This window comes from Pleurodeles waltl, chromosome 6 (genome assembly GCF_031143425.1).
Source record: "Pleurodeles waltl isolate 20211129_DDA chromosome 6, aPleWal1.hap1.20221129, whole genome shotgun sequence".
NCBI lineage: Eukaryota > Metazoa > Chordata > Amphibia > Caudata > Salamandridae > Pleurodeles > Pleurodeles waltl.
The window spans coordinates 415525649-415542305 of record NC_090445.1 but is presented as its reverse complement, the minus strand read 5'-3'; the positions used below and the strand labels follow the sequence as shown (position 1 = coordinate 415542305).

At 51.0% G+C, this 16657-nt stretch overlaps 1 protein-coding gene across 2 annotated transcripts in view; it reads right to left on the bottom strand.

The window, feature by feature from the left end:
- SORT1 (sortilin 1) overlaps nt 1-16657 on the bottom strand; it is a 484851-nt gene that overhangs the window by 109378 nt on the left and 358816 nt on the right. The gene's annotated exons all lie outside the window — the stretch shown is intronic.

The window sequence follows — 16657 nt, the reverse complement described above, 5'->3', positions numbered from 1 at the left end:
AGTCCCTTGTAAATGGTACCGCTGGTACCAGGGGCCCTGCGGCCAGGGAAGATCTCTAAGGGCTGCAGCATGTATTATGCCACCCTGGGGACCCCTCACTCAGCACACGCACACTGCCTCACAGCTTGTGTGTGCTGGTGGGGATAAAAAGACTAATTCGACATGGAACTCCCCTCAGAGTGCCATGCCCACAACCAGCTGCCTCTGGCATAGGTAAGTCACCCCTATAGCAGGCCTTACAGCCCTAAGGCAGGGTGCACTATTCCACAGGTGAGGGCATAGCTGCATAATCACTATGCCCCTACAGTGTTTAAGCCAAACCTTGGACATTGTAAGTGCAGGGTAGCCATAAAGAGTATATGGTCTGGGAGTTTGTCAAACACGAACGCCACAGTTCCATAATGGCAACACTGAATACTGGGAAGTTTGGTATCACACTTCTCAGCACAATAAATCCACACTGATGACAGTGTGAGATTTACTGAGAAATGCACTCAGAGGGCATCTTAGAGATGCCCCCTGCATGCCAGCCCAACTGCTAGTGCTATGCTGACCGACCCCTGCCAGCTTACCACTTCCCGACTAGTTTCTGGCCATATGGGGTGAGTGCCTTTGTGCACTCTGTGACCAGGAACAAAGCCTGTTCTGGGTGGAGGTGCTTCACACCTCCCCCTGCAGGAACTGCAACACCTGGCGGTGAGCCTCAAATGCTTAAGCCTGGTGTTACAACGCCCCAGGGCACTCCAGCTGGTTGAGATGCCCGCCCCCCAGACACAGCCACCACTTTTGGCAGCGAGTCCAGAGGAGATAATGAGAAAAACAAGGAGGAGTCACCCTCCAGCCATGACAGCCCCTAAGGTGTCCAGAGCTGAGGTGACCCCTTCCTTATAAAATCCTCCATCTTGGCATGGAGGATTTAGCCCAATAAGATTAAGGATGTGACCCCCTCCCCAAAGGGAGGAGGCACAAGGAGGGTTTAGCCACCCTCAGGGACAGTAGCCAGTGGCTACTGCCCTCCAGCCCTAAACACACCCCTAAATCTAGCATTTAGGGGTGACCCTGAACCCAGGAAATCAGACTGCTGACAACCTAACAAGAAGGATTGCTGACCTGAAAACCCTGCAGAGAAGAAGGACACAACTGCTTTGGCCTGTCTCCAGATTCTACCAGAGGCTACCGGCCTGTCTCCAGATTCAAAGAACCTGCAACAGCGACGCATCCTGCGGGCCCAGCGACCTCTGCCGAATCAGAGGCCAGCCCTGCAATTCCAAAGGACCAAGAAACTCCTGTGGGCAGTGGACTGTCCAAAGCAACAAGAAGAAACCCTCTTTAAAGGGACTCACACCTCACTCCTGAAGTGTGAGTCCCCACCACTCTGCACCGGACGCCCCCGGCCCGTGTCCAGAGAAACCAACACCACAGAGAGGTCCCCCCAGGCGACTCCAACGACGTGTCCACCCTAAGCCGACCTCTCTGCACCCCACGACGACGCCTGCAGAGAGAATCCAGAGGACCCCCCTGACCGCGACTGCCTGGTAACAAAGAACCCAACGCCTGGAAGAAGCACTGCACCCGCAGCTCCCCCCAGCCAGAGACAAACCAACTACCGGTGCAGTAGTGACCAGCAGGCGGCCCTCACCTTTGCCCAGTTGGTGGCTGGCCTGAGAAGTCTCCCCCTGTGCCTTGCCTGCATCGTCAGAGTGACACCCTGGTCCCTCCACTGATTTCAATACAAAAACTGACACCATGTTTGCACACTGCACCTGGCCGCCCCTGTGCCGCTGAGGGTGTATGTTATGTGCCTGTTTGGAACACCCCCCAATGCTCTACAAAACCCCCCTGGTCTTCTCCCCGAGGACGCAGGTACTTACCTGCTAGCAGACTGGAACCGGAGCACCCCTAGTCCCCATAGGCGCCTATGTTATTTGGGCCCCTCTTTGACCTCTGCACCTGATCGGCCCTGTGTTGCTAGTGCTGGGTGTTTGGGGTTAACTTGAACCCCCAACAGTGGGCTGCCTATGCCCCGGAGACTGAACTTGTAAGTGCTTTACTTACCCCAAAAACTAACCTGTACGTGCCTCCCCCAGGAGCTGTTGAATTTTGCAGTGTCCACTTTTAAAATAGCTTATTGCCATTTTATGCCGAACTGCGAACATCACTGTTTTTATTCAAAGTCCTATTTTACCTATGCCAAGTACCTTACATTTAATGTACCTACCTGCAAGCTGAATTTTGTGGTTCTAAAATAAATTAAGAAAAGAATATTTTTCGATATTAAAAACCTATTGGCCTGGAGTTAAGTCATTAAGTGTGTGTTCTCATTTATTGCCTGTGTGTGTACAACAAATGCTTAACACTACCCTCTGATAAGCCTAACTGCTCGACCACACTACCACAAATAGAGCATTAGTATTATCTATGATTGCCTCTGTCAAGCCTCTTGGGGAAGCCCTGGACTCTGTGCACACTATCTCTCACTTTGTGATAGTATATACAGAGCCAGCTTCCTACACTTATATTTATTGTTTTATTCAAAAAAAGGTACAAACATTCAGCATACAATAATTAGGATTGAGTCCTCTGTGTACATTGTGCAGATTCAAGAGGAATGGGTATTCGCTCCTTCGCGTTTGGTAATGGGCAGCATCCGTGTGAGAACACTGCTGCATGCTATTTTACGCACATGTACAAGATAGTGTGAGGGTGCACGATGAGCTATAGATGAGCATGCCTCAAGGGGTCAGAGAAATAGGGAGTACCAGGGAAGTCAGACTTTACTACCTTTAAATATACAGAGAGTGACCAGTACTTCGACGCCAATTGCATGTTGTCAATATGTATTTTGCGGGGGTACGAGTAGGGGGCACACTATCTAAGGGCATCTGTACCGGCTACGAGGGGGCGGTCCCCTCCCCCCCAAGAGGCGAAGGCGTATACGCTTTTATTGCGTAGCAGGGAGTGATGTCAGGGGGCCACGAAGGGAAGCGGGCGTCCCGTCTCAAAGGGTATTTTACCTCATGTTGGTCTAGTGTTGTCAGAGGGTGCTGATTGAAATGGGAGAGAATCATCGCCCAGTGGTGCGAGATGGGGTGGCGACAGAGGCCCTGCACATCCTGTACGCAGAGCCTTCTCCTCTGCCACCAATTTAGTCATGGCTCCTCTCCAGGCTTCCACCGGGGGCAGGACAGGTGATCCCCAGTGTAGAGTAATCGTGCGGATTGCTAGCAGGAGCGTTAATGTCACGAAACAGGATCGCACTTTATGCATTTTCTTACGTTTGAAAATGTCTAGGGTGCTGGCCTCCCATGTATTCAGGTCGGGTAGCTCCAACAATTCTTGCAGGGTATCATGTATTATGCACCACTAAGAGTGAAGCATTGGGCAGGCCCAGAGCATGTGTTGGAGGTCTGCCTCTTTAGGGGGCAGTGAAGGCATGTGAGGTGTGCTGTGGGGTAATGTGTGTTTAGATGGGCCGGTGTGAGGTATGCTCTATGCAGGAGGTAAAATTGTATATTCTGGAAACTGGAATTATGGGAGACTTTATTGGCGTGGGACAGCGCCATTTCCCATTCCCGGTCGCTTAGCTCCCTACCTAGATCTTTGTCCTATCGGCGTCTAAGTGAGACTAGAGTTATGAAGAGAACGTCAAATATGGCACTATATAGACAGGTTATAGGTGGCGGCCAGAGCCCATAATATATATTGTTTGTATGACGGGGTGGTGCTGTAGCTCAGTCTCGGTTTGTCCCCATGGTGTCTGCATTGTGGCGCGTAGCTGTCGATGGATGACAAATTGCCCTGACGGTATATTATTATTCACCATGAGTTGGTTGAACGTGAGCAATTGGCCATCTATGTATAGGTCCAGCACTGTACTGATGTTGTTCCCTGTCCACTCTCACTATATAGTAGCCTTGGCGTCGCGGAAGGCCCACCAGCGGGACATTAGGTGCATAGCATGGTCTGTCTTGGGACAGTTGAACAAAGTAACAAAATATCTGGTAGAGACATATTCTAGTTGCAGATTCCTTCCCTTAGAATTTCCCCCAGGCGTCAGACTGGATCCAGAGATTTTTCTTCGAGCAATACCCTTGCGTCGGTATACTCCGCGGGTGTCGTAGTCACCGTGAGGACATCAGGAGTAGTATACAGACGCCGCCCTCACGCAGTGACGCAAGTTTCTTTTAACTTAGGCACGATAAATGGAGTGGGAGGAAATAAATTGGGTGAGACCTTTCAGGAATCTACTCACAATAGGAGATTTAAAAAATAAGAGCTGATCAGGTAACCTAAGGAAGGCCGAAATAGCAGATAAATACCCTTTAAGGGTGCCCAAAGCACAGCCCTGCTGGGCCAAAGAAAGAATGAACAGAAGAACCTCGGATAGAGGGGCAGAGAGGGGATCAACAGATTTGTTGGTGCACCATGCCACAAATTTATTCCAACGACCGGTGTGTACAGTTTTGGTGGAGGGACGCCTGGCTGCCAAGATAACATCGCAGACTTCGGGTTGTAGATCATAAGTCGTCAACTGTCGCCGCTCAATCTCTACGCATGAAGGCGGAGGTTGGAAAGGTTCGGGTGAAGAACCGTCCCCTGATGCTGCGGCAGAAGATCCGCCCGAAGAGGCAGTCTAAGTGGAGGATCGATGGCCATGCTCAATAGCTCTGGATACCAGACTCTCCGTGCCCAGTCTGGGGCCACCAAGATGACTTGGGCTCGGTCGTTCCTGATCTTCTTGAGAACTCTGGGCATAAGTGGTATAGGCAGAATGGCGTAATGAAGGCCAGAGTTCCACTCGAGACGAAAAGCGTCTCCAAGCGAGTGCCGCCTTGGAAACTCCAACGCGCAAAACAGCTGACATTGCGCGTTCTCTGCGGAGGCAAACAGATCTAACTAAGGACCTCCCCACTGCTGAAAGAAACCTTGCACCACCTCCGGATGGAGACGGCATTCGTGATCGGCTGTGCATTGACGGTTGAGTTAGTCCACTCTGGCGTTGAGAGAACTTACAAGATGCTGAACCACAAAGGTAATGCCCTGATGTTCCAGCCATATCCAGAGGCATAGAGCCTCCTGACAAAGGGTCCAGGACTCTTCTCCGCCCTGTTTGTTGCAGTACCACATGGCAGTAGTATTGTCCGTGAACACCTGCACTACTTTCCCTTTGAGAGAAAGAAGAAATGCCATGTGGCCGCCCCAACCCAGAAGTGACGCATTTGTCAATATAGACAGATCTGGTTGGGGAAGGGAGAGGGATCTGTTGTGGACCCAATGCGGATTCGAAAGCCACCACTGCAGGTCTTTTGCAGTCCCCTCCAAGATCTGGACCATGTCGGAGAGATTCCCCTGATGCTGCACCCACTGGAACTTCAAGTCCCACTGCAGAGCCCGCATATGCCATCTGGCATGTGTTTCTAGCAGGATGCAGGAGGCCATGAGGCCCAGCAGCCTCAGAGTCAGTGTAGGAAGTTGGCTCTGTATATACCATTTCAAAGTAAGAAATAGTGTGCACAGAGTCCAAGGGTTCCCCTTAGAGGTAAGATAGTGGCAAAAAGAGATAATTCTAATATTTTGTGGTAGTGTGGTCGAGCAGTAGGCTTATCAGAGGGTAGTGTTAAGCATCTGTTGTACACACACTCAAAGACAAATTCCAGGCCAATAGGTTTTTATATAGAAAAATATATTTTATTAGTTTATTTTAAGAACCACACGTTCAAGATTTACAAACAATACTTTAAATAGAAGGTGTTTCACTCAGGTATTCTAGGAACTTTGAATAATCACAATAGCATGTACAGTTTTGACAAAAATGGCAATAAGCTATTTTAAAAGTGGACACTGCAAAAATCAACAGTTCCTGGGGGAGGTAAGTAAATGTTAAGTTCACAGGTAAGTAAAACACTTACAGGGTTAAAAGTTGGGTCCAAGGTAGCCCACCGTTAGGGGTTCCCAAAGTTACCACACCAGCAGTTCAGGGCTGGTCAGGTGCAGAGGTCAAAGTGGTGCCCAAAACACATAGGCTTCAATGGAAATAGGGGTGCCCCGGTTCCAGTCTGCCAGCAGGTAAGTACCCGCGTCTTCGGAGGGCAGACCAGGGGGGTTTTGTAGGGCACCGTGGTGGGGGGTGCGTGGGGGGGGGACGGACACAAACAGGCACAGAAAGTACACCCTCAGCGGCACAGGGGCGGCCGGGTGCAGAGTGCAAACAGGCGTCAGGTTTCTAATAGGAATCAATGGGGAGACCCGGGGGTCACTTCAGCGGTGCAGGCAGGCACAGGGGGGCTCCTCGGGGTAGCCACCACCTGGGCTAGGCAGAGGGTCGCTCCTGCACTGGAGTTCGGTTCCTTCAGGTCCTGGGGGCTGCGGGTGCAGTGTGGTTTCCAGGCATCAGGTTCCTTGAAGCAGGCAGTCGCGGTCAAGGGGAGCCTCTGGATTTCCTCTGCAGGTGTCGCTCTGGGGGCTCAACTCCGGCTACTCACAGGCTCACAATCGCTGGGGAGTCCTCCCTGTAGTGTTAGTTTTCTGCAGGTCGAGCAGGGGGCGTCGGTGCAGAGGGGAAAGTCTCACGCTTCCGGCGGGAAACGTGTTGTCTTTAAAAGTTGCTTCTTTGTTTCAAAAAGTTGCAGTTTCTTGAACAGGGCCGCTGTTCTCTGGAGCTTCTTGGTCTTTTAGATGCAGGGTAGTCCTCTGAGGCTTCAGAGGTTGCTAGACCCTGTTGGATGCGTCGCTGTTGCAGTTTTCTTCGAAGTAGGGAGACAGGCCGGTGGTGCTGGGGCCAAATCAGTTGTCATCTCCGTCTTCAATGCAGGACTTCAGGTCAGCAGTCCTCCTTCTTCTTTAGGTTGCAGGAATCTATCTTCCTCGGTTCTGGGAGCCACTAAATACTCAATTTAGGGGTGTGTTTCGGTCTTGGAGGGCAGTTGCCAATGGCTACTGGCCCTGAGGGTGGCTACACTCTCTTTGTGCCTCCTCCCTGTGGGGAGGGGAGCACATCCCTAATCCTATTGGGGGAATCCTCCTTCTACAAGATGGAGGATTTCTAAAAGTAAGAGTCACCTCAGCTCAGGACACCTTAGGGGCTGTCCTGACTGGGGGGTGACTCCTCCTTGTTTTTCTCATTATCTCCTCCAGCCTTGCCGCCAAAAGTGGGGGCAGTGGCCAGAGGGGTGGGCATCTCCACTAGCTGGGATGCCCTGTGGCGCTGTATCAAAGGGGGTGAGCCAGGGGTTACAGTTCCTGCAGGGGGAGGTGCAGGGTGGCTTTGTTCCTGGCCACAGAGTGACAAAGGCACTCTCCCCATGTGGCCAGCAACATGTCTGGTGTGTGGCAGGCTGGCAAAAACTAGTCGGCCCACACGGGAAGCCGGGTATGTTTTCAGGGGGCATCTCTAAGATGCCCTCTGGTTGTATTTTTACAATAAAGTGCACACTGGCATCAGTGTGCATTTATTGTACTGAGAAGTTTGATACCAAACTTCCCAGTTTTCAGTGTAGCCATTATGGTGCTGTGGAGTTCGTGTTTGACAGACTCCCAGACCATATACTCTTATGGCTACCCTGCACTTACAATGTCTAAGGTTTTGCTTAGACACTGTAGGGGCAAAGTGCTCATGCACCTATGCCCTCACCTGTGGTATAGTGCACCCTGCCTTAGGGCTGTAAGGCCTGCTAGAGGGGTGACTTATCTATGACATAGGCAGTGTGAGGTTGGCATGGCACTCTGAGGGGAGTGCCATGTCGACTTAGTCATTTTCTCCCCACCAGCACACACAAGCTGGCAAGCAGTGTGTATGTGCTGAGTGAGGGGTCCCCAGGGTGGCATAAGACATGCTGCAGCCCTTAGAGACCTTCCCTGGCATCAGGGCCCTTGGTACCAGGGGTACCAGTTACAAGGGACTTACCTGGGTGCCAGGGTTGTGCCAATTGTGGAGACAAAGGTACAGTTTAGGGAAAGAACACTGGTGCTGGGGCCTGGTTAGCAGGGTCCCAGCACACTTTCAAATCATAACTTAGCATCAGCAAAGGCAAAAAGTCAGGGGGTAACCATGCCAAGGAGGCATTTCCTTACAGTCAGTCTCACCGAAACCCAAGACCGAAGCCAAAAGATCGGAATCATTGCCTGAATGTCTTGGACTCGCTTTTCGGGAAGATAAGCCCGAAAATGCACTGTGTCCAGAACAGCTCCAATGAAGGGGAGCGTCTGAGAGGTAGTCAAGTGTGACTTCGGCACGTTTATAGTGAACCCTAGCGTGTGCAGGAGATTCGCTGTAGTCTGAAGGTGGGAGACAACTTTCTGGGGCAAATCCACCTTCAACAGTCAGTCGTCGAGGTAGGGGAAGACTGACACCTCTAACCTGCGCAGATGAGCTGCAACCACCGCAACTTTCATGAACACCTGAGGGACGCTGGTAAGGCCGAAGGGGAGCACGGTAAACTAAAAGTGCTCTTGACCTACCAGGAATTGTAGGTAACGTCTGTGGGCAAGCAGGATGGGGATGTGGAAATAAGCCTCCTGCAAGTCCAACGCTACCATCCAGTCTCCTGGGTCCAAGGCAGACAGAACCTGAGACAGGGTGACCATTTTGAATTTCTCCTTATTGAGGAAGTAGTTCAGGTCCCGAAGGTCTAGGATAGGACAAAAACCCTTGTCGTTTTTCAGAACCAGAAAGTAGCGGGAATAACAACCACGACCTATTTCGGGCAATGGGACCTTCTCAAAAGCTCCCTTGGCCAAGAGAGCTGCGACTTCCCGGCGGAGAAGTGCCAAATGATCCTCTGGAAAGTGACTGAAGGATGGAGGCATGGCTGGCGGAGCAGATTGGAAAGGGAGGCAGTAGTCTTTTCGAACGATCTGCAAAACCCACCTGTCCTTAGTGATGGATACCCAGTGGGCAGGTGATGGCGAATCCTGCCATCAACTGGATGGGAGCGAGGGGACAGACGGGGAGTGTTTGGAGGGTGCGGCAGAGGTGGACTGGGCAGACCTCTGGTTCCCTGTCCCACGCGGGATTCTGCGGCCCCAGCCACGCAGAGGCTGGACAGCATGGGTGGCACGGTGGCAGACGCGACAGGGAGCCCCTTCCATGGCCACGAAAGGGGCGACAAGTGGACTGCGGGGGTGAGGGGCAGAGACAAGACCAAGGGACTGAGCCGTAGCCCGGAAATCCTTGAATATCTCCAAGGCAGAGTCCGCTTTGTCTCCGAAGAGACAGGAGCCATCAAAGGGCATGTCCATCAGGGACTGTTGGACATCCCCAGAAAAACCAGAAGTACGCAACCAGGTGTGAGGTCTCAAGGCCACCGTCGTAGCAACCGATCTTCCCAGAGAGTCTGTCGTGTCCAGCCCACAACGGATCGTGAACTTTGCCGCATCTCTCCCATCGTTCAGAGCCTGGGAGACGATAGCCCGGGCCTCCTCCAATATCTGCTGCAGGACGTGCGCAACCGTATCCCACAAAGAGTGGGTATAGCAGCCCAAAAGGCATGCGGTTTCACAGACCGTAACGCAAGACTGGAGGAAGAAAACTTCTTGGCAAACTGTTCCAGCCTTTTTGATTCCATGTCCAGAGGTGCAGAAGGGAATGCACCTGAAGAGGAAGCCTGTCTGACACCCCTGTGGGGAGTTAGGACAGGAATTTAGGGTTGTTCGGAGAAGGCCGATGGCGGCATGCGATAGTCCTATTCACAGGAGCCCCTGTGCTGGGTTTGGACCAAGTACCCAAATGGACATCAGTGAGGGCTTCATTGAATGGCAAAAGAGGTTCTGATGTGGAACCCCCAGGATGAAGCACCTCCGTCAGGAGATTGGTCCTGACCTCTACAGTAGGAAGCTCAAGTCCAAGGACCTCAGCTGCCCTACTGACCACCATACCATAAGTTGCTCTCTCTGCCGTAGCCACAGTAGGAGGAGACAGCATACGAGTGTCTGGAGAAGTATCCAGACTACTGGGTCGCCCAATTCCTGAGCCCAGTCCAAAGATGGGTCATCCTGGTATTCATAAGGGTCCAGGGACCCCTCCAATCCCTCCCTGAATTCGTACCCATAGAAAAAAGGGTCAGAATCCGACTTGGGGCGTATAGGCCCCAACGAAGACAAAGGCAGCATCGGCCAAAGAGTCGTCGGGGATAAGGATCGGGTCGACGTCGATAGTGGGCACTACCGACGTCAGGAGTGTCGACAATCAACCCGGCGCTGGGGAAGGTCTCAAGGGTGCACCCGGCACCGGTGCGGATCCGCAAGCGAATCCGGAGGGGACATCAGAGGCCGGAGCCGGCGCGGAACCCAAAGGCCCCATAACCGAACCCCTTGGGCCCAAAGGCCCCATATCGGGGGACAGTCCTCACAAAGATGAGGCGCATGGCCTCATAGAACTCTAAGTTGGGCGGGGGTTGCTCCGGCTACGGGAAACTCTGGAAAGCGCAGAGCGGACCGAGACGCAGGCTCTGAGGACGAAGGCCTTGAGCGTCGACACTCTTCCCGCGTTGCGTCAGCCGGGCAACGGGACGAAGTCAGAGAGCGGTGGGACCTCTTGGACGACTACTACTTCTTCTTACCTGCACCCGAAGATTTAGAAGACGACGTGTGGTGATGGCTCCGCGAACGGTCTCGAGACCTTCCTCTCAATAGAGACCGGGACTTACGCTGAGTCAAGTGGCTGGCCGCCATGAGCTTGAGGAACCGCTCCCTCAAAGCCTTCGGGTGCATGGCCCAACACTCGGAGCACGACTTTGGGTTGTGATCGCGCTCGAGACACCACAGACAAACCCGATGCAGATCAGTTACCGACATTGTGCGGTGACAGTCCTTGCGCGGCTTGAAACCGGTCTTCGGGGACATCCTCAACGCACCAAAAGTGTCACAAAAACTTGACAAAACAGTCAAAATCGGTCAAAAAGAGACCAGGGTAGCTCTTCTCCAGATAAGCGTGTGGCGCAGAAAGAAAATAACTGACTTCACTATGCGAGGGCGGTGTCTATATAATACTCCTGATGTAATCACGGAGACTACAACGCTAGCAACGCCAGTGGAGTCGACCGACGCCACCCACCGACGTGCAAGGGTATTGCCCGAAGAAAAATCTTTGGATCCAGTCTGACGCCTGGGGGAAATTCTAAGGTAAGGAATCTGCAACTGGAAGTCTCTATCAGATATACAGGTGCGGGCCAGCAAGACCTGCAGGGGCCAGGGAGAGGAGGGTATCAGCTTTGGGAATAAGAGGCTGCATATGGTGAGCGACCAGCTGTCCATTGTTTTAGCCACTGGAGCTGCGCCGCTAGAAAGTAAGCCTCAAAGACAGGGGCTCCCAACCCACCCATATCCTGGGGAAGCTGCAACTTTGAAACGGCCACACTATGGCGCTGTCAGCCCCAGATGAGAGTCTTAATTAATAAACCCAGCTCCCTAAAAAAGACGCAGGGGAACAACAGGGAGGTTTGCAAAGAAATAACAGCCTAGGGAGGACAAGCATTTTAGTAAGTGCTATCCTTCTTACTGGGGCAAGGGGGAATCTTCCAGAATGCCATCTGTGCTCTGATGCCTGCCATCATTCTGCAGAGATTACGTTAATAGAGGTCCTCCAGGGTATGATATAGGTGGACTCCGAGGTAATGGACCCCCTGCGGACTCCACTGGAGGTGGGTGGGGCCCAGCTGAACAACAGGGCGTGGAGCTTTTGGGTGGAAAGAGTAGACCACAGGCTTGGCCCAGTTGATTAGGAGGCCCAAGGCGGCTGCAAAATCCTCCAGCGTGTTGTATAGCAGGGTGAGGGGCATTTGTATATTACGATGATACACCAGCATGTAATCTGCATACGAGGTCACGTGTACCCAGTCTGGTAATGGGATACCCCAATGTTCGCCCTCCTGCCACAATCGGATCGCCACTGGTTCCACTGCCAGATTAAACAGGAGGGGGGACAGTGGGAAGCCCTGGCATGTGCCCTTCTAGACAGGGAAGGAGTCGGAGACCAGGTGGCCCAACTGGACCTGGGAAAAGGAATTACTGTAGAGGAGGTGGGTGTATGCCAATAGGTGTTCCAACACCCATACGGGTCAGCACCTGAAATAAGTAGTCCCATTATAGTGTGCTGAATGCCTTCTCCACATCCAGAATGAGAGCCACAGCATGCGGGAATAAGTCACAGATCTGATCCTGGATATGGAACAGGCGGCGGAGATTTTGTGAGGTATTCCACCCCAGGACAAAGACATTTTGGTCTACATGGACCAAGGTAGGGATTACTTGTGAAAATGACTTGTAGGACTTTACCTAATATTTTGTAGTCCGCCCCCAAGATGGACAAGTAGGAACTCAAGGAAGCCAGGTCTCGGTCAGGTTTTAAAACAGAAGTGAGGAGGAATTCCCGAAAGGTTCCGGGTGGAGTACCCAGCTGCAATGCTTTGCTATAGACCGCCATTGACCATGGGACCAGTTGAGATGCAAATGTGGAGTAAAACTCCAACAGCAGGCCATCCAAGCCTGGGTATTTATTACGGGCCAGGTCTTTAATTGCATGACGGACCTCTTGATTTGTAATCGAGACATCCAGGTCTCTTTTGGTAGTCACAGGGATGCATGGGATGCTAATTTGCGACAAAAAGTAGGCAGCAGTCTGGGTAGGGGCTACGGCTGGGGCCTTGTATATTTGTGCGGAGTTGTGTGCAAATTCTAGCAGGATTGAGTCCAGGTCCCTAAGCATCGCCCCTGAATGAGAGCATATTTCTGTGATCGGAGGGGTGCTTGTGTCCAGTCGTGCTAGCCAACCAAGATGTCACCCAGCTTTGTCTCCTTCCTAATGTATTGTTGCTGCATGGGTCATGAAGTTGAAACACCATAGGCGATCCAGATGAAAGGTGAGTGTTTCGTGTGCCTGGATTTGTTGCGTTGTTTTATCTTCTTACCACCTCAATACAAGATGTTACACTAATCCAGGCGCAACTGAATAATCAACTGCCAAATGTGAGGTTGGAAAAAAAACTGTTACTTGGTTTGACTTCCCTCAGAAGGCCAAAACAGGTGCCTGCAAGAGTTCTCATTTGGGTCTCAAATGCATATAGATGATTTAGGTATAGGAGGGGGACCCAGATCTTCCGGCCACCAGTGGTCTCCCTAGATCTGGGTGTATTTTCTAAAGAACATGATCTCTGTCTTACTGGAGTTAAGTTTTAAGCAGTTTATTTTTTTTTATCTAACTGGCCATTGCAAGAAATATACTTCTGGAAATTGACAGTGTCTGTGGAAGCATCAGAGAAGGAAACAATAAGTTGAGTATTATCCGCATAAGAAATGAAAGAAACCCCAAAGGGTTTACAGTCTCTGCCAGTGGCTGACATAGATGTTAAAAAAAAAATGGGGTTGAGCGCGGATCCCTGTGGGACCTTATGCTCCAAGTGGGTCTCTGCTTGGATGAGAAAGGAGGGGATTACTTGAAATGAGTTACTGCTAAGGAAGGATACAAATGACGTCAAGGCCTTGCCATGTATGCCTATATCATAAATTCACTGAGTGCTGCCTTTTATGCCTATCAAAGGCAGCACTCGGGGTTGACTGAGACTTGTGCTACCTTTTGGGGTCCAGCCTTTCAAGGTTAGCTTTGGATGAAGGTGATGGTGTTCAGTAGTATTGGAACAGCTCAGTGGCTAATGGGGTCAATGCCCTAACCTGGAGGGTTGGCCAGCTCTGAAGGTCCTTTCTGGTGCCAAGCAGGAGGTTGGGGGGTGAGATTTGGGAGGGGGCATCTGGCCTTTTCTCTGCATACGTGCACTGTGATCGATGCTCAATTCCCTTGGGAGAAGTGCTCTGCTTCAGCTTGGGACTGCAATATAAACAGAGGAGGAGTGACACTATCTTGTGACTGAAAACACTTCTTAGAGCAAAAACAACTTTCAAATGTCCAAGCCAAACAGTAGATGGCAGGAGTATGCTCAGCATGTGTGTCGACAGCCACAGAGGCTGCAAAACAGAGTGTTACTGAAGGTAAGTAATGTTTCTAACTGCAGACTCCTCACCAAAGAATAGATGATAAAGCAATACCCCCCCTCAAGTGGAAAGTCTGTGGAGTGGGATCAGACCAAAAGGTCTTGCAGGACACATCAAGAAAAATGCTCTTCCTGCTGGTCTTAGGCAGGAGTGCTTCACAAATATGTGCTTGGCAGATGTCAAGAACAGGCACGCTTCATGCCAACGAGGTGGTATTAGCCTTAACCCTTGTGGAATAGGTTCTCAGACCTTTCTGAGGCTGCTTCTTAGCCAGTGCATAGTATATCTTAATGTAGAGGACTATTCATCTCGATATAGTCCTCTTTGTAATGGTTTACCTTTTTTTGCTCTATCAAACCCCACAAAATGTTGATTATCCACTTAAAGATCCTTGGCGCAATCAATGTAAAAGCTTAAAGGCCCTTTTGGAGTCCAGCCCCTCCTCTTGAGGACGGAGAGGAAATCAAAGAATGCTGGAAGAGTGATGGATTACCCACTGCAGAAGTATGCCAAGGCTTTTGGCAAGAATGCCACGAGTCCTCTGCACCAAATTGTCCAGGAAAAAGGTAGGTAGGTGCAAAACGTCAAGAACAGGTTTCCCACTGTGGCATCACAAAGGGTTTGTGTCAGTCTTTAAATAAATGTTACAACAAACAAAATTAAGTTTTACAGCTTTCTCAGCAAGAGGTTATTCTTGCATATACCACATCAGGCCACACATTTGCCCCAGAACCTGGCATAAACTGATTTTATGACAGGGAACATTGCAGCAAGGATGGCATCCATCACTTCAGTTGGCAGATCAAATGTAGTCAGTTGTCACTGCTCAATCTTCACAAATGTAGATGTAGATTCAAGTAGAGGACTATGCATTGTTGCTGGGACAGGAGGTCCTAGAAAAATGGTATCCTGACCGGACAACAGATGCTCCTGCCCAGAAAGTCTGGGTCGATACAACTCCTACACCAGTTCAGGGCCTCTAGGATTACTTTAGCCCATCCGTTCCGGCTCATTTTCAGTCCTCGAAGCAGGAGTCATCTATTTTATTTTCAGCAGAAAAACATCTCTTAACACATGTTTTTGTGGAAACTCGAAATAAAACTTTTGACACTGCATGTTCGACAGTTGTGAAAAGATTTAGCCAGGTGTCTGCTCACTGCTCAAAGAAACCCTGCACCACCTCGGAATGTAGACGCCACTCGTGATCTGCCAAACTCCGCCTGATCAGTTTGTCTGCTCTGGAATTCAGGGACTTTGCACGTGGTTCCCAATCAGGAAAACAGCCTGGCACTCCAACCCTTCAGAAGCAAAGAGCCTCCCAACACAAGACCCACTCTGCCCTGCTTGCTATAGGTCTCCCCAGATGACCTACACAGCGCAGCATGGATGTATCTGTTACCACTGTCAGCTTTAGTGAGAAAGGGAGAGAGGTGTAATTCTGGACCAATTGCATTCAAGCAGCCACCATACCTTGAGCCATCTCCTCTGACACCTGGATGGCACTGGACAGATTGCCTTGATGCTGGGTGTATAGGAACTTCAAACCTTTGCCAAACCTGCATGTGCCACCTGGCATAGCTGACAAGGAGGATGTCTGCAACAGCGACGCATCCAACAGGGTCCAGCAACCTCTGAAACCTCAGAGGACTACCCTGCATCTAAAGGACTAAGAAGCTCCCAAGAACAGCTGCCCTGTTCAAGAAACTGCAACTTTTTGAAACAAAGAAGCAACTTTTAAAGTCCACAGGTTTCCTGCCAGAAGCGTGAGACTTTCCACTCTGCACCCGACGCCCCTGGCTCAACCTGCGGAAAACTAACACTACAGGGAGGACTCCCCGGCGACTGAGAGCCCGTGAGTAACCAGAGTTGACCCCCCTGAGCCCCTACAGCGACACCTGCAGAGGAAATTCAGAGGCTCCCCCTGACTGCGACTGCCTGCTTCAAGGAACCAGACGCCTGGAAACCACACTGCACCCGCAGCCCCCAGGACCTGAAGGAACCGAACTCCAGTGCAGGAGCAACCCCCAGGCGACCCTCTGCCTAGCCCGAGGAGTGGATACCCCGAGGAGCCCCCCCTGTGCCTGCCTGCATCGTTGAAGAGACCCCCGGGTCTCCACATTGATTCCTATTAGAAACCCGACGCCTGTTTGCACTCTGCACCCGGCCGCCCCTGTGCCGCTGAGGGTGTACTTTCTGTGCCTGCTTGTGTCCCCCCCGGTGCCCTACAAAACCCCCCTGGTCTGCCCTCCAAAGTCGCAGGTACTTACCTGCTGGCAGACTGGAACTGGGGCACCCCTATTTCAATTGAAGCCTATGTGTTTTGGGCACCACTTTGACCTCTGCACCTGACAGGCCCTGAGCTGCTGGTGTGGTAACTTTGGGGTTGCCTTGAACACCCAACGGGGGGTTAGCTTGGACCCAACTTTGAACCCTGTAAGTGTTTTACTTACCTGTGAACTTAACATTTACTTACCTCCCCCAGGAACTGTTGATTTTTTCCACTGTGTCCACTTTTAAAATAGCTTATTGCCATTTTTGTCCACACTGTACATGCTATTGTGAGAATTCAAAGTTCCTAGAATACCTGAGTGAAATACCTTTCATTTAAAGTATTGTTTGTAAATCTTGAACCTCTGGTTCTTAAAATAAACTAAGAAAATATATGTTTCTATATAAA